At 45.3% G+C, this 18,201-nt stretch overlaps 1 long non-coding RNA gene across 3 annotated transcripts; it reads right to left on the reverse strand.

Moving 5' to 3' along the window:
- Positions 1-281: 281 nt before the first annotated feature.
- Positions 282-9,943, reverse strand: LOC125509757. 3 transcript variants are annotated; one of them, XR_007284214.1, is made up of 4 exons: positions 8,566-9,937; positions 8,373-8,477; positions 6,696-6,887; positions 282-1,178 (listed from the first exon to the last, which is right to left on the reverse strand). It is a non-coding gene; the product is annotated as an uncharacterized LOC125509757 (long non-coding RNA). The 3 variants fall into 3 exon arrangements; XR_007284213.1 differs by lacking the exon at positions 282-1,178 and adding an exon at positions 3,652-4,533 and having other exon boundaries at positions 8,566-9,935; XR_007284212.1 differs by lacking the exons at positions 282-1,178; positions 6,696-6,887 and having other exon boundaries at positions 8,169-8,477; positions 8,566-9,943.
- Between the last annotated feature and the right edge of the window lie 8,258 nt (positions 9,944-18,201).

The raw sequence follows: 18,201 nt of genomic DNA on the forward strand, positions 1-18,201 counted from the left end.
CAAATTTGGTCTGAATCACGGGAGAGGCCAGCGGAAAAGGTATAGGGAACAAAGCGTGCAACTCAAGAATCAAATGCCGGCCTATCTATCCATCTACACATCTCTTCTTTAGTGGGAGTCCATCTGGCATGCAATAGATTTTGTATGAAACACAGGAGAGGCCAGGGGAAAAGGTATAGCGAACAAAGAAACCCTAAGGCCGACCTTTCACGATTTGGAGGGGATCCTATGAAGAACACCAATAACACGAGGTGAAACACGAGGTGGGAAATACTCAAATCAACGAGAAACGATCACACATGTGCTAGATCCACGAACATAAAGAATGATAAAATATCCAAATGCAACAAAGGACGATACAAGAGGCGGTAGTTCTTCTCCATGAGGAGGTCTTGAGGGGTCTTCCCGTGAGGGGTCTTGAATCCACTTGGGGGATCTTCTCCATAAAGGTCGCGGTCTCCGAAGGAGAAAGTATCAAGTGGATGAGCAAAGCTCTATCTCCAAAATGAGCTATCACATTGCTAACCCTAGAAAAGTGGAGGAATCATATATATAGGCTAAGGGGACAAAAGGGTACATTGGCCTCGGCCCAACACACACGCACAGGCAGGGGTCCGAATGATCCGGAAGGGGAGCCGGACGATCCGGGCTTCAGGGACCCGGATGATCCGGGAGATGGTCTGGATGGTCCGGACGTGCCGAGGAGGCAAGCGGCGGCCCGGATGTCCGGAGTGGGGTCCAGACATCCGACTAGGTCCGAATGATCCGACTTCGCGAAGAGGCCTGCTGTGGTCGAGGGCGTTGTAGTCGAATTGTCCGCGTCGTGGTCCGGATCGTCCAGGCTGGGGTTGGATCGTCCGGACGACGGTCTGGATCATCCGGGCTTCTGCTGTCTTGCCCTTTCTCTTCTCCGTCTTTGCATATGCCCTCCTCTTTCGATCCTCCTTGCTCCTTAGCTTCTCCATGGCTAACTCCTTGGTACTTGAGTATGCAAAATGTCTTTGTTTGAGGTAGTAGCCATGTCTCAAATGATTCGAAAGGGAGTTGCAAGAGGAGTGATGTCACCTCGGTTTTGAGAGCTCTTGCACGTGCTCGTGTCATGGGTCCACTTGGCACTTGGTGAGATGATGATAGGTCTATGGGGATGACCTTAGAATGCTCCACATGAGGGAGTCCATCTGACATGCAACAGATTATGTATGAAACACGGAAGAGGCCAGGGGAAAAGGTACAGGGAACAAAGCGTGCAACTCAAGAATCAAATGTCGACCTATCTATCCATCTACACATCTTTTCTTTAGTGGGAGTCTATCTGGCATGCAACAAATTCTATATAAAACACGGGAGAGGCCGGGGGAAACGGTATGGGGAACAAAGCGTGCAACTCAAGAATCAAATGCCGGCCTATCTATCCATCTACACATCTTTTCTTTAGTAGGAGTCCATCTGGCATGCAACAGATTCTTTATAAAACACGGGAGAGCCAGGGGAAAAAGTATAGGGAACAAAGCGTGCAACTCAAGAATCAAATGCCGTCCTATCTATCCATCTACACATGTTTTCTTTAGTGGGAGTCCATCTGCCATGCAACAGATTCTCTATCGGGGGAGGCTACGGGGAAAGGTATACGGAACAAAGCGTGCAACTCAAGAATCAACTGCCGGCCTATCTATCCATCTACACATCTTTTCTTTACTGGGAGTCCATCTGGCATGCAACAAATTCTGTATGAAACACGAGAGAGGCCAAGGGAAAAGGTATAAGGAACAAAGCGTGCAACTCAAGAATCAAATGCCGGCCTATCTATCCATCTACACATCTTTTCTTTAGTGAGAATCCATCTGGCATGCAACAGATTCTGTATGAAACACGGGAAAGGCCAGGGGAAAAGGTATAGGGAACAAAGCATGCAACTCAAGAAACAAATGTTGGCCTATCTATTCATCTACACATCTTTTCTTTAGTGGGAGTCCATCTGGCATGCAACAGATTCTGTATGAAACACGGCAGAGGCCAGGGGAAAAGGTATAGGGAATAAAGCGTGCAACTCAAGAATCAAATGGTGGCCTATTTATCCATCTACACATCTTTTCTTTAGTGAGAGTCCATCTGGCATGCAACAGATTCTGTATGAAACATGGGAGAGGCCAGGGGAAAAGGTATAGCGAACAAAGCGTGCAACTCAAGAATCAAATGTCGGCCTAGCTATCCATCTACACATCTTTTCTTTAGTGGGAGTGATGTAGGGTGGAAGCCCTATGGCCGGTCTTTCACGATTTGGAGGGGATCCTACGAAGAACACCAAGAACACAAGGTGAAACATGAGGGAGGAAACACTCAAATCAACGAGAAACGATCACACATGTGCTAGATCCACGAACATAAAGAGTGATACAGGATCCAAATGCAACAAAGGACGATACAAGAGGCGGTAGTTCTTCTCCGTGAGGAGGGCCTTGAGGGGTCTTCCCATGAGGGATCTTGAATCCACTTGGGGGATCTTCTCCTGCGGTCTCCGAAGGAGAAAGTATCAAGTGGATGAGCAAAGCTCTATCTCTAAAATGAGCTATCACATTGCTAACCCTAGAAAAGTGGAGGAGTCGTATATATAGGCTAAGGGGACGAAAGGGTACATGGGCCTCGGCCTAACACGCGCGCACAGGCGAGGGTCCGGATGATCCGGAAGGGGAGCCGGACAATTCGGGCTTCAGGGACCCGGATGATCCGGGAGATGGTCTGGATGATCCAGACATGGCGAGGAGGCAGGCGGCGGCCCGGATGTCCGAAGTGGGGTCCGGAGGTTCGGCTGGGTCCGGATGATCCGGGACTCCATCTGGATGATCCGGCTTCACGGAGAGGCCTGCTGTGGTCGAGGACGCTATAGCCGGATTGTGCGGGCCGTGGTCCGGATCGTCCGGGCTGCGGCCGGATCGTCCGAATGGCGGTCCGAATCATCCGGGCTTTTGTTGTCTTGCCCTTTCTCTTCTCCGTCTTCGCGTATGTCCTCCTCTGCATCAGAGAGTCCATCTGGCATGCAACGAATTCCATGTGAAACACAGGAGAGGCCAGGGGAAAAGGTATAGGGAACAAAGCAAATGTCGGCCTATCTATCCATCTACACATCCTTTCTTTAGTGAGAGTCCATCTGGCATGCAACAGATTCTGTATAAAACACGGGAGAGGCCGAGGGAAAAGGTACAGGGAACAAAGCGTGCAACTCAAGAATCAAATGCCAGCCTATCTATCCATCTACACGTCTTTTTTTAGTAGGAGTCCATCTGGCATGCAACAGATTTTGTATGAAACACGGCAGAGGCCAGGGGAAAAGGTATAGGGAATAAAGCGTGCAACTCAAGAATCAAATGGTGGCCTATTTATCCATCTACACATCTTTTCTTTAGTGAGAGTCCATCTGGCATGCAACAGATTCTGTATGAAACATGGGAGAGGCCAGGGGAAAAGGTATAGCGAACAAAGCGTGCAACTCAAGAATCAAATGTCGGCCTAGCTATCCATCTACACATCTTTTCTTTAGTGGGAGTGATGTAGGGTGGAAGCCCTATGGCCGGTCTTTCACGATTTGGAGGGGATCCTACGAAGAACACCAAGAACACAAGGTGAAACATGAGGGAGGAAACACTCAAATCAACGAGAAACGATCACACATGTGCTAGATCCACGAACATAAAGAGTGATACAGGATCCAAATGCAACAAAGGACGATACAAGAGGCGGTAGTTCTTCTCCGTGAGGAGGTCTTGAGGGGTCTTCCCATGAGGGATCTTGAATCCACTTGGGGGATCTTCTCCTGCGGTCTCCGAAGGAGAAAGTATCAAGTGGATGAGCAAAGCTCTACCTCTAAAATGAGCTATCACATTGCTAACCCTAGAAAAGTGGAGGAGTCGTATATATAGGCTAAGGGGATGAAAGGGTACATGGGCCTCGGCCTAACACGCGCGCACAGGCGGGGGTCCGGATGATCCGGAAGGGGAGCCGGACAATCCGGGCTTCAGGGACCCGGATGATCCGGGAGATGGTCTGGATGGTCCAGACATGGCGAGGAGGCAGGCGGCGGCCCGGATGTCCGAAGTGGGGTCCGGAGGTCCGGCTGGGTCCGGATGATCCGGGACTCCATCTGGATGATCCGGCTTCGCGGAGAGGCCTGCTGTGGTCGAGGACGCTATAGCCGGATTGTGCGGGCCGTGGTCCGGATCGTCCGGGCTGCGGCCGGATCGTCCGAATGGCGGTCCGAATCATCCGGGCTTTTGTTGTCTTGCCCTTTCTCTTCTCCGTCTTCGCGTATGTCCTCCTCTTCCGATCCTCCTTGCTCCTTAGCTTCTCCATGCCTAACTCCTTGGTACCTAAGTATGCAAAGTGTCTCCGTTTGAGGTAGTAGCCATGTCTCATATGATTCGAAAGGGAGTTGCGAGAGGAGTGATGTCACCTCTGATTCGAGAGCTCTTGCACGTGCTCGTGTCATGAGTCTACTTGGCACTTGGTAGGACTTGGGATGCTCCGCATCAGAGAGTCCATCTGGCATGCAACGAATTCCATATGAAACACAGGAGAGGCCAGGGGAAAAGGTATAGGGAACAAAGCAAATGTCGGCCTATCTATCCATCTACACATCCTTTCTTTAGTGAGAGTCCATCTGGCATGCAACAGATTCTGTATAAAATACGGGAGAGGCCGAGGGAAAAGGTACAGGGAACAAAGCGTGCAACTCAAGAATCAAATGCCAGCCTATCTATCCATCTACACGTCTTTTTTTAGTAGGAGTCCATCTGGCATGCAACAGATTCACACAGGAGAGGCCAGGGGAAAAGGTATAGGGAACAAAGCGTGCAACTCAAGAATCAAATGTCGGCCTATCTATCCATCTACACATCTTTTGTTTAGTGGGAGTCCATCTGCCATGCAACAGATTCTGTATGAAACACAGAAGAGGCCAGGGGAAAAGGTATAGGGACCAAAGCGTGCAACTCAAGAATCAAATGCCGGTCTATCTATCTATCTACACATATTTTTTTAGTGGGAGTCCATCTGACATGCAACAGATTCTGTATGAAACACGTGAGAGGCCAAAGGGAAAGGTATAGGGAACAAAACGTGCAACTCAAGAATCAAATGCCGGCCTATCTATCCATCTACACATCTTTTCTTTAGTGAGAGTCCATTTGACATGCAACAGATTCTGTATGAAACATGAGAGAGGCCATCGGAAAAGGTATAGGGAACAAAGCGTGCAACTCAATAATCAAATGTAGGTCTATCTATCCATCTACACATCTTTTCTTTAGTGGGAGTCCATCTGGCATGCAACAGAATCTGTATGAAACACGGGAAAGGCCAAGGGAAAAGGTATAGGGAACAAAATGTGCAACTCAAGAATCAAATGCCGGCCTATCTATCCATCTACACATCTTTTCTTTAGTGGGAATCCATCTGGCATGCAACAAAGTGGGGAGAGAGAAAAGGTTGCAACTACTGTTTGATTTAGAATTTTAGATCAAATCACGCAGAGCAAACACACGTTCGTGCAATGCTGGCTTGGAAGCTACAGTAGCAAGCAAGCTGCTTAATTGATTTCTTTATCAATAGCACACGTCGTTTCAGTAGCGCACTTTGCGTACGTGCAACTCCTGTTCGGAGAGAAAAGGTTGCAACGTCGTATCACTAGCACACTTTATCAATAGCACACTTTGCTTGGAGAGAAAAGGTTGCAACTCCTGTTTGCTTTAGAACGTTGGATCAAATCACGCAGAGCAAACAAACGTTCGTGCAAAGCTGGCTTGGAAGCTAGCAAGCAAGCTGCTTAATTGATTTCTTTATCAGTAGCACACGTCGTATCACTAGCACACTTTGCGTACGTGCACCTGACCTCGGTAAGCTTCCTCTGTAGCGTTTGGATCAATTGGATCACGACAGAACGTCTCGATGAGAACTCGCAAACTTGGCGATGGCAAACAGAAAATACTGATCGGAAGAATTTTTGGTTAGCCACAGGGGCATATCACTCATGGCTTTCTTTATTGCTTCTCAACGATCTGGTGTTTACAAGGGGCTCTATACACATGTATAAATAGTAGCTAGGACTAGTAATCTAACCTACACGGCTAAGACCTCCAATCCTACTAGCTGATGGAAACCAACACGGACTCATATGTCGTGTTTAATTCTAATAACTCCAAATTTTCACTGTTAAGATGCTGTCAATGACAAGTAGCTAGCTAGCTTTATCAGAGTGATCGATTGATGGGAGGTAAAAAGCTGTGTAAAAAATTAGCTACCATATGTGTTACTACGTACTACAGCATATGTGCCACTCTAGCTTTGTGTCTCACGCTAGCTTTGTGTCTCAATCACTCTAGCTTTGTGTCTCACTCTAGCTTTGTGTCTCAATCACTCTAGCTTTGTGTCTCACTCACAAAAATAACTAGACACGCCCCTCTGTGACTTATAGCTAGCTGTGCCACTCTAGCTTTGTGTCTCACAAAAATAAAAGAAAGCTAGAGTTACATCAATTCAAACCGTTCATGACCGGTGCACTGCAAACTGAGGGAATTATATTAGTGTAGGATTAGATGCTGTGTTGTTCTCTCATGTCATGTGATAGAGCATGCATCTACCAGAATACAAAACGAGGAGTACTAATACGGAAGCTAGCTATAGAAATGGAGTATATATGTTGTTACCTGGAGGAGTTGTTGCTCCGGAGAGCGCACAAGTTGGATCCATGCTCGTTCCCATCAAGATTTGATTGCTGAACGCACAAGTTGGATCCATGCTCGTTCCCATCAAGATTTGATTGCTGAACACACTGGTAGTGTTGTCCATGTCCAAAGAGCTTTTGTCAGGGATGTCCATGATTGTCGTCTTTGCTTGTCCTGCAAAATAAATATTCCACTCACTGCTAATCCAATGGTAGTATATCTGTGTCTGTCTCACACTTGTATAAGAGTATGATTTCTTTCTGAGAGCTGATCTGATCATACCATAGGATGATCAAGACTTGCTTTGATCGTTGTCAAATGAAGTGCTCATGATTTAGATGCAGTGGTGAAGTCCGCACAGTACCTATATATAGTTCTCTGAAATATACACCCGTTTCATGTGGCTTCAGTGTTTGGGCCTTTTGGGATTTAGAGCAGTGGTGATATTATTATGTACGCATGGTCTGAATTTCTTTGTTCAGTATGTAACTGGCTATTCCTTTTCAGTTACACCTGAACAAGTGTCAGAGATGTGCAAGAGTGTCAGCTCATCCTTTTAATCAGAAACATGTCCATTTTTCAGGAGTCAATATACATTGTTGGTCCCTTTACTAAATGCATTAATCTGCAGGCAGATGAACCAGACTGGTCTGAAAAAAGAGCAGATGCATTACGAAGCACCACTGACAATTACCAGGGCCAATGTACTCCTAGACTGGTCCCTTTTGTCTTTGAGAAGTAGGTCTTCCTAGCGCATGGCTGCTACTGCCGCATTGATCAGAAAATTCAGAGTACCTTGCCTTGTTTTGCTTGTTCAGTATACACTTGTGCCTTTTCATTTAGACGTATGGATTTTCAGTTAAACATCCGAACCAGCGACACGGCGCGCGAGAGTAACGGACGGAGCAGTGTTATATTTGGCTAATGATTTTTCTTACGTATCCACCAGTTTTGCACGCAGCTCCCATCGGATGGCTGGGCAAGGAATTATTAGCGGCATATATAAGCATGTACCACAGTTCTGCCGTGCCATGAGGCACATCAGATGAGTCGGCTCACTCGTAAAGGTGGGAATGTTTTTCTCACCCGAGCAGAGCAGGAGGACCTGATGGGCTGAGTTGCTCGGTCGGCTGTACACTGCCCGAATAGATTTTCATCACGCTAAATGGGCTGCCACAGAAACGGGCTGGCTGAGGTGAAGAGAGGCCCGATCAAACAGCTTACTTCAAATTTTCCTCCAGAGTAGCTGCCCTCAAAATTGTGATCAATGAGCCCACGAAATTGCACAAATGGCCCAGGCGAGAATAGAATTGCGATCGGACGGCCAAGGATTGTGAGAATGCGAAATCAAACGGACTAAACTGCTCAACGCGTGAGACGGTGAGAGGGCTGGCAAGGAGCTCGGTTTTATAGTGTCCTAAATAAAACACTGGTCTACTGCAAGAGATACTTTAATTGAAACGGTTACACAAAGCTTTGATTGCAAAAGAAAAAGTTACACAAAGTTGGGAATTGACTAGAAATAACCGAATGGAAACACTATTAGTTTCTTTGCTTTGTTTTATTTTTTCAATGAAAGCACGATCATTTCTTAGTGGCTAAATCCAAAGCTATTTTCTAATATCCTTTTGACTCTTACTGGCAGTCAATTTGTCTTACAGATCAGGCCAATAAGCATATTTCCTTGCTGGATCCTTGCTCCTAGTTGGCTTCTTGAAGGAGATATCTCCAATGGCGTAGACTTTGCAGTTCAGACCTAAGGGTCTTGAAATTGAGGCAAGCAAAACGAAATAAGGAAGAGGGCAGGGGGGAAATCAAATCAAAGAAGGGAAGGGGAGAAGGGAGAAATTACTATGCTTGCTTGCTTGCTGCAACCTGGCGGATGAGTGGATCCAGTAGCCAGCAGATGCAGGGAGAGCAGGAGCAATGGAGGGAAAGGGCCAGAGCGCAGTGGCGGAGAGGCGGTGGTGGGTGGCAGCGCCGGTGGGATAATGGGTGCAGGTGGCGCCTCTTACCAGACTCCCAGGCAAGGCAGCTCAGAGCGAGCTGGAAACCTAGGAGATGAAATTTTCCCTCCCACAGGCTGCGGGCTGGGCGGGTGGCTCACTTATCCCCTCCCAATCCCTAATTCTTTTTTAGTCGAACGACTCAAGGTGCATGACTGGTCCTTCGACTGCTCGATTCGGCGAACTAGTCTACACGAGATTTCTAGTCGACACCCAGAGTGTGACTCATAGACTAGTCTAGCCACTAGTCTCGACTAGTTGCTGTCTTGAGTAGTAACTCAACCCGTAATCAATGCTCTGGCCAGATAACCAGCTACCTTCCCAGTGACATTGTCATGTTTCTTAGCCACACCAAGCGGTACAAGGTGTTCTACTGCAACACAACGGCATTCATGACATCAGTCACTGTTCTGATCCTGTTTCTGGTCAGGGAGCTGTGCCGGAATGCAATTTGGCTCCATTCGCTGCAGTTCGCGATGTTGCTTGACCTGCTGGGACTTATGGGGGCCTATGCTGCTGGGAGATACAGGGAGGTCAGAACATCCGTTTACATTTGGGTATTACTTGTTGGCATCTTCACATATGTCACACTTAATGTAGTGTTCTTCCAGCATCTAGCGCCTGGATGGCTTCGAGAAATTTTCAGGGATATCCAGAGGTTCTGAGAGGATTCTATATAGCACAAATTTTCAGCAGAAGGAACAACATAAGAGATGATCCAGATGCTCCTCTCCATGACAAAGAGGAGGAACTGGAGCGGAACCATAGTTTCTTGCTGGTTGCAGCTACATTGGCAGCAGCAGTGACATATAGTGCAGGGCTAAGTCCACCAGGTGACTTCTGGCCTGACAACGAGGGTAGCCACATTGCCGTTGACCCGGTGCCTCGAGATCACTACCCCCACTGCTTCAAAGCATTCAGACGTTACTGGCTTTCAGTTGATGATCATGATTAAGTTCCACCTTACCCTCAGTTATGATAATTGCATGGTTAAGCACTAGATGTGGCATACAGTATTAAAGCCATTGATCATGTTTTAGTCGTTTATTGTTTCGGTTAAGGCTATAATTGCTAATGGTCGGTGCTGATAAGATAATTATGATATTTAATCTATTCAGTTAGAATTGAATGTTGAAGGAAATCCAAAAAATATTTCCCCAATCCGAAACACTAACCCTGGACGGCAAACCCAACTTGCAAATTCAAACCCCCAAAGTTTGAAGCCCAAAATGATGAAATTAAGATGAAGAGAAAGGGATTCGGGGCCTACCTACTGACGCTACGACGCCGCCGTCTCTCTTGATGGCCGGCGGGAAGAAATGGCTGGCGGCGCCGCCCTATCGGACGCGAATGTTGTGTGGCCCCGCGCCGCACACGTCGCCGGCGCGAACAGGCTTCCGATATCGCCATGTGCTCAACACGGCTAGCACCGTTCGGCAGAGGAGCGCGCGGCCTTGAGGCCAGGCACGCTGCTCCGACGAACGGGGCTGCCGCACCGCCATGGCCGGCGTGCTTAGGGTTTGACCCGGCGCTGGTATTGGTCGATAGGAGCCGTCGGCTCGATCCAACGTCGGAGACCGGCGCCCAGCTCCGAGTGGGCCTTTGGGCATTAACAGGCCGAATGTAGCCGTGGGCTACGGCCCAGGCTGTACTGGCCTGGCTAAAATAAAAACGCAAATCTTATATACGCACCTTATAGGCGGTCCCAGTTTTTAGAGGTGCTAAAAAAACTAGTTTTTAGAGAACCAGTTGTTGGCCGCCTCGCGAGCTGTCCCATCTAAGTTGCTCGCCATACTATCCCTCTTTGCAACAAAAGTTTTGTTTCACAAATAATCGTGACTATTGCAACAAAGAGTTCTGTTTCAGAAACATCGATGACGTTGTCAAAAGCATCTCTCTGTATGGTTCCTCTTTGAAACAACAACATTGTTTCACAAACATCACTGACTATTGTAACAAGACCTTTGTTCAGAAAACATGCTTCACTGAAAAACACCATGCGCCGCAGGAGCATCGTGAGCCGTTGTCGTTGCAAGTACCTATTGTGACGCTCGCCATCAACCCCATCGGACCTCGCCGAGACGAGCCCCCACCTCCTTTCTGTGGGTCGTCCTCGTTGGATCCGGCTGGAATCCTCAATGTCGTCACCCTCCTAGCCGCACAAGTCGTCGCTCCTCACGGCTCTCGGATGTCCCCGCCACCCACCTGCGTGCCATCCTCGTCGGACCCGACGAAATTCCTCGCCTCCATTGTCCCCCGGTTAGATGAGTCACCGCTGCTGTAAAAGAAAAAGCCATGTAGTTGTACATTTTCTTTTTTTGGAAATAACTGCTCAGTTGTGTACAGGGAGGTGGGTGTGGGGTTGCTCTTGTCCGTCTGATTAGCAGACGATCTAACGGATACGGAACTGACGGACGCACCCACACGATCGGCCGGTTGAAGGTATTTTTTAAATAATTTTTGGATAAGAAAAACTTGGTTTTCATAATACCCAAAAATTGAGTTGTTAGAAAAACAACTCCGAGACGTTTTTGTGCAAACGCATAATGAGGAAAGCATCAAAAGGTCATGCTTGATGTACGATAGGCTAATCCCTATCCAACAAAAAATTATACAACGCCAACTTATTACTTTCCTAACCCAACCGCAATTTTCCATACATCCGTGATTGATAAAAAAGTTTGTAACATGGGTTTTGCCAAAAGTCCGCTAAAAGCTAATTTTCTATATATATCAGCTGCTAACGCTTCCAAACAACCTCTAAGCACGGGTTGTTGTTCATTCTGCAAACCGGCGCACACCCCTGCTCAGTTATGTGCCTGCTCATTTTACATTTTTTTTCTTATGTTTAAACAAAAAAGAAGTGTGACGAAAAGGTTTGAACTCGCGGCCTCTTCATTGTGAGGAAACCGCAGTAACGACTAGGCAGTTTTCCCCTTGTACAGACTTTTTTTCCCTTTTTCCTTTCTTCATGTTCGTCGAAGCCCTGGTTTTGGGAAGCTTCCCAAATCGGGTTTTCCCGGTTCGCTGGTCAGTTTTCGAGCAGTTTTATTCGGTTTTTCTTATCCCTTTTTCTTTTTTGCTTTTCTGTATTTTTTCATAAATGCATTCTTTTCAAATTCAAGGACTTTTTAAAAAATATATGAACTTTTTCAAATCCTCAAACATCTTCAAAATTGATGATTTTTTTTCCTAAAACTGGGTTGAGCAGGTGATGCCATTGATCTACAACACAAATATGCAAAACATTAAGACATGTATTCATCAAGAGTAATTCAAATTAAACATTTTAATATGAATAATACTCCCACTAAAATCAACAACACTCCATTGATACTTAGTGATTCAAGATCCAAGACCAACATGTCAACTGTTCATGAATCTCAAATTTGAAAAAAAAAATTATTCATGAGCTCTCCCATGTGCGGGCGTCTGGTGCCCCTGTTTTCTTGTTTTCTTCTTTCTTTTTTTATGTCTTTAGTTTTTATTTTTTTTCTTACTTTGACAACTGTTCATGAGTCTCAAACTTGAAAAAAAGATTGGTATTTAAAAAAGTTCTTAATTACAAAAAAGTTCATGATTTGGAAAATGTTAATGAATTAAAAAAGGGAGCTGCTAAGCGTCGGCCGGCGGATGTTTTCTAGAAAACATCCGCCGCATGGAGCTTCGTTGGATCAGCGCCCTGATAGCCATCGGATCTAACCACCGCGCTCGCGTGACCACCTCCTTACGTCCTGCAACAACACCTCAGTTTCGGAAACAAATTCCCCTGTCCGCAGGGGAACTAATCCTTCGGCGCAAAATCCACTGTCTCGTGAGCCATCCGATTCGATGAACCTCGTATTTCTGCAACAAGACTCTTGTTGCAAAATCTCCACCTATATAATTTTCTGTAACAAGACGCTTGTTGCAAAAACTTATCTCTCTCTAATTTCTTGCAACAAGACCCATATTGCAAAACTCTTTCTTCCCTAATTTTCTGAAGGAAATATGCCCTAGAGGCAATAATAAAGTTATTATTTATTTTCTTATATCATGATAAATGTTTATTATTCATGCTAGAATTGTATTAATCGGAAACATAATACATGTGTGAATACATAGACAAACAAAGTGTCACTAGTATGCCTCTACTTGACTAGCTCGTTGATCAAAGATGGTTATGTTTCCAAACCATAGACATGAGTTATCATTTGATTAACGGGATCACATCATTAGGAGAATGATGTGATTGACTTGACCCATTCCGTTAGCATAGCACTTGATCGTTTAGTTTGTTGCTATTGCTTTCTTCATGACTTATACATGTTCCTATGACTATGAGATTATGCAACTCCCGTTTACCGAAGGAACACTTTGTGTGCCACCAAACGTCACAACGTAACTGGGTGATTATAAAAGTGCTCTACAGGTGTCTCTGAAGGTACTTGTTGGGTTGGCGTATTTCAAGATTATGATTTGTCACTCCGATTGTCGGAGAGGTATCCCTGGGCCCTCCCGGTAATACACATCACTTAAGCCTTGCAAGCATTGCAACTAATGAGTTAGTTGCAGGATGATGTATTACGGAACGAGTAAAGAAACTTGCCGGTAACGAGATTGAACTAGGTATTGAGATACCGACGAACGAATCTCGGGCAAGTAACATACCGATGACAAAGGGAACAACGTATGTTGTTATGCGGTCTGACCGATAAAAGATCTTCGTAGAATATGTAGGAGCCAATATGAGCATCCAGGTTCCGCTATTGGTTATTGACCGGAGACGTGTCTCGGTCATGTCTACATTGTTCTTGAACCCGTAGGGTCCGCACGCTTAACGTTACGATGACAGTTTTATTATGAGTTTATATATTTTGATGTACCGAAGGTTGTTCGGAGTCCCGGATATGATCACGGAAATGACGAGAAGTCTCAAAATGGTCAAGACATAAAGATCGATATATTGGACGGCTATATTCGGACATCGAAAGTATTTCGGGTGATTTCGGAGAAAACCGGAGTGCTGGAAGGGTTACCGGAACCCCCCGGGGAAGTATTGGGCCTTAGTGGGCCTGAGGGGAGAGAGAGGGCAGCAGCCCAGGAGGTGGCGCATCCCCTTCCATGGAGAGTCCGAATTGGACTAGGGGAGGGGGGCGCGGCCCCTCTTTCCCTCTCCCTTTCCCTCTCTTTCCTCCCCCCTTCTCTCTTCCTAGTTGGACTAGGAAAGGGGAGTCCTACTCCTAGTAGGAGGAGGACTCCCCCCTCCTTGGCGCGCCCCAAGGGCCGGCCGGCCTCTCCCCCTTGCTCCTTTATATACAGGGGCAGGGGGGCACCTCTAGACACACAAGTTGATCTTCGTGATCGTTCTCTTAGCCGTGTGCGGTGCCCCCCTCCACCATAATCCTCGATAATATTGTAGCGGTGCTTAGGCGAAGCCCTGCGATGGTAGAACATCAAGATCGTCACCACGCCGTCGTGCTGACGGAACTCTTCCCCGACACTTTGCTGGATCGGAGTCCGGGGATCGTCATCGAGCTGAACGTGTGCTAGAACTCGGAGGTGCCGTAGTTTCGGTGCTTGATTGATCGGGCCGTGAAGACGTACGACTACATCAACCGCGTTGTGCTAACGCTTCCGCTTCCGGTCTACAAGGGTACGTAGACAACACTCTCCCCTCTTGTTGCTATGCATCACCATGATCTTGCGTGTGCGTAGGAAATTTTTTGAAATTACTACGTTCCCCAACAGTGGCATCAGAGCCAGGTTTTATGCGTTGATGTTATATGCACGAGTAGAACACAAGTGAGTTGTGGGCGATATAAGTCATACTGCTTACCAGCATGTCATACTTTGGTTCGGCGGTATTGTTGGATGACTCCAAGCGCGTTCCGCACTACACAGTCGTCGTTCGCCACCGTTCCGCAACAACGCGGTTGTTGCAGAAACTCGCCTCAAGACAGCGGTGAGGTTGATGTTGCAAGAGGCACAACAACCGTCTCGTTCTCGGCGCTCCGGCCACCGGTGCCCGTGTGAGCCGCGAGGCCATCCCAAGGCTGGGTGATGCTGCTACTAGAAGCTAACTTTGGGAGAGAGAGAGGAAGCTTGATTTTGAGAAGGAATATGTGTGCGGAGGAGAAAGATGCTGGAAAAGATAAGGTTGACAGGAAGATGAGATTGGTTAGTTTAATTGATCCAACGGCGCATCAAGCGGCGGATGCAGCGCCTTGATCAGTCAGTTGATGCTAATCTTTTCCCATTAAAAAATGTCACTAATTTGAAAGATGTTCGGGATTTCATAAAATATTCGTGAATTCAAAAAATATTCATGAATTTTTGAAAAAGTGATCACAAAATTCAAAAGGTGCATGTAAATTTCAATTTTCATCCCCAAATTTCTAAAAGAGTTCATCCATGCAAAAAATATTTGCTGATTCCAAAAAATTTCATGAATTCAAAAACGTTTGTCAAAACAAAAAATATTCATGAATATAAAAAATTGTTATCAAATTTCGAAAAATGTTTGTCGATTTAAAAAATGTTGACGACTTTCAAAAAAATGTTCATGATTTCCAAAAATATCACAAATTTGTAAAATGTGTTTCTGAATTAAAAACATGTTCACAAATATGAAAAATGTTCGTGAATTGGAAAATGTTCAGGATTTTAAAACAATGTTTGAGGATTCATAAAATGTTTGCAAAAATGGGAAAATAAAAATGGAAAAGAAAGAAAAAGGAAAATGGAACAACAAAAGAAAGAAGAAAAAAAGCAAACTGAAAAAATAAAGAAAATAAAAAATGCAAACTGAAAAAATAAAGAAAATAAATAAATGAAAACTTTAAAAGAAAATAAGACAGAATAAAATAAAAACTGAAAAAGATAACAGAAAGAATAAACCAAAAAACAAAGGGAAAAACAGTTCACGGAAGGTTCTTCATGAGGAAGGCGGATTTAATGCGTGTGTCTAAGAACATGGTGGTGACATCAATTGGCACTCTTCCGATTTATATGCGGTGTGATATTGGCAGAGGCGAAAGCTGCACCCATACAAATGTCAACATCATTGACTGAACTGCAAGCGGGAGTAAGAGGTCTCACTGAAACTTTCACCCATGCGAGCGGCTGCGAATGAAGGCTGCTCTATACCAATGCCCCCAACATTTAGATATGGAGGCTCACCAACTTGCTTTAGAACACGCTTTAAAAATTACGCTGGTCGAGAAGTATACAACTACCCTGTTTTTTTCTTTCTAGAATCATACAACTACTTTCCTAAATATCAGTCGACTGAGACTTAATGAAATCTCAGCCGATGTTATATCCGTGAGATCTTACGTGAGGATCTGTGCAATTTTTTTTATTTTTTTCTTTCTTTTATTAATGTTATGTCGCGCCCTTCTTAATTAGTACTACTCGGTTCCGCATCTTGGAAGTCACAGAGAGACAGCTTGGCGGCTGAACGTGATTATAAATTAGTGATTCTTTTTGTGTACACATATTGGCAGGCCATCTTGTCTAGCGACATGCTCTCATGCTCTTTATGTTGTTCTCGAGGTCTCAGAGTAGGCGTGTACTCCCTCCGTTTCAAAATATAAGTCTCTCTAGAGATTTCAATATAGACTACATACGGAGTAAAATGAGTGAATCTACACTCTAAATTATGTCTATATACATCCGTATGTAGTCCATATTAAAATCTCTAAAAAGAATTAGAGGGTGCTTGGATACGTTTTAGTCCCATGACTAAAAGTAGTGGGACTAAAACTTGCTAGCCTCATCCATGCTTGGATCCAAATACTAAAGAGACTAAAATCAAGTTATTGAGCATTTATTATCCTCCAAACCCTCCAATTCAGAACTCGCATGTGTTAAAGGAGAGGAATTAAATGAGGAGAGAGAGGGCTAATACATATTTTAATAGGTTTCCTATGACTAAAAACTTTTAGCATCAAGACTAGTCCTAGCCTCTCTTTAGTCAGGGGTGCTTGAAACTTTAGCCTCTAAAAGAGACTATTTTTAGTCAGACTAAAAATAGTCCCTTGGATCCAAGCACCCTCTTATATTTAGGAATGAAGGGAGTACTAAGCATGATTGATTGAGAAAGTTGTGTCTGTTTGGTTATGTAGGCACACTCTTATCTAGAACATATATGGAAGTACATGATTGATTATACAGAGTATATCAGCTAAATTAGTTATATATTTTTTCACACATGTTTGTGGTGTTGTATGCAGTGTGTAAATATTCATTATAAAGTTTGGCCCATCTCCGAGAAAAATTAACAGAGATGTTCCTTTCCGAGAAAGATTAACAGAGATTTCTGTTAGAGGAGAGGTTTGCACATGCTCTCCACAATCACTGTTGCCTTGCCTCAATTGCCTGTGTTTGATCCACATCGAAGTTACGTGTTGCTGCTCTTGAACTTATAATTATTGCAAATAAAATGAATTGGGAGTCTGAGGCTGATCTAATGTGTACAGGACTTGACGTGAGATTCTTCACACAAATGTTCCGGTCAGAGTAACTTTTTTTTTATATAAATGGTCAGAGTAACAATTTAATTGCTTGGCAATCTACAATGTAGTGCAGTTTTTGTTCCTGTTGTAAATTGCAGATTTGATAAACTAGTTTTAAGGTTCAATGTGAATAAGCTTGTTGTCAAACCATTTATGCTATAGAAGTATTAGCACGGGCTCTTTTTGGTTCTGCATCAAACCTTTTTTATGCTAAATGATTGACTTGCCTTAAAAAACGTCCTAAGGGCCGCCGTGGGTGGCGTCTCAAAGCTGAGCAGCCGGCGTGCGTGCCGGCGCCCCGTTTCGGAGTTCGGTCTCCGGCCGGCTCAGGCCTTTGGACTGAACCTCCTCGACCACCTCGTGACGGGAGTCAGCTTGTGAATGCTCTGACACAGGGGGCTCCAGTCCGCTCACCATAGCGAGCGAAGAGGAGGAACATGTTGTGGAGTTGCTACCAAGCCTTAGCCCCATACCCGGAGTGTCACTACTGGAAACAGAGAATTTGCCATCAGTCAACCCTTTGCCGTCTGATAGCGGACGACAAAGAAGGCCTTTGTCGTTTGCTTATAAAAAACAGACGGCAAAGACATTTTTTTCGATAAAGGGCTTTTCATTGAATTGAACTATCGAGATGATACAACCGCATCAAAGATAACCCGGCCTCTGCATATCTAGATGCACACAGCCAAAGTACCAGATCCCAAAAAACAAAACAAAAAGGCGGAACGCCAGCTGTAGCGAAAAAAGATAAAAGAGGCCTAAGGTGATGCCGGGCCTATCCGAAGGTCACACCGCCATCCATGGGGGTAGAAAATGTCCTTGGCCGAGCACTCCAACCGGGTAGAAGCCATCATAAAAAAGTCTCTGTCCTCCGGCCTCTGCAGGATAGACCACATACGGAGCCATCGCGAGCATATATGAATTACCTGCATAGGAGATGAAACACTTTTATGATTAAAAACAATATCATTCCTGGTTAGCCAC

Source organism: Triticum urartu, chromosome 5 (assembly GCF_003073215.2).
Source record: "Triticum urartu cultivar G1812 chromosome 5, Tu2.1, whole genome shotgun sequence".
NCBI classification, from domain to species: domain Eukaryota; kingdom Viridiplantae; phylum Streptophyta; class Magnoliopsida; order Poales; family Poaceae; genus Triticum; species Triticum urartu.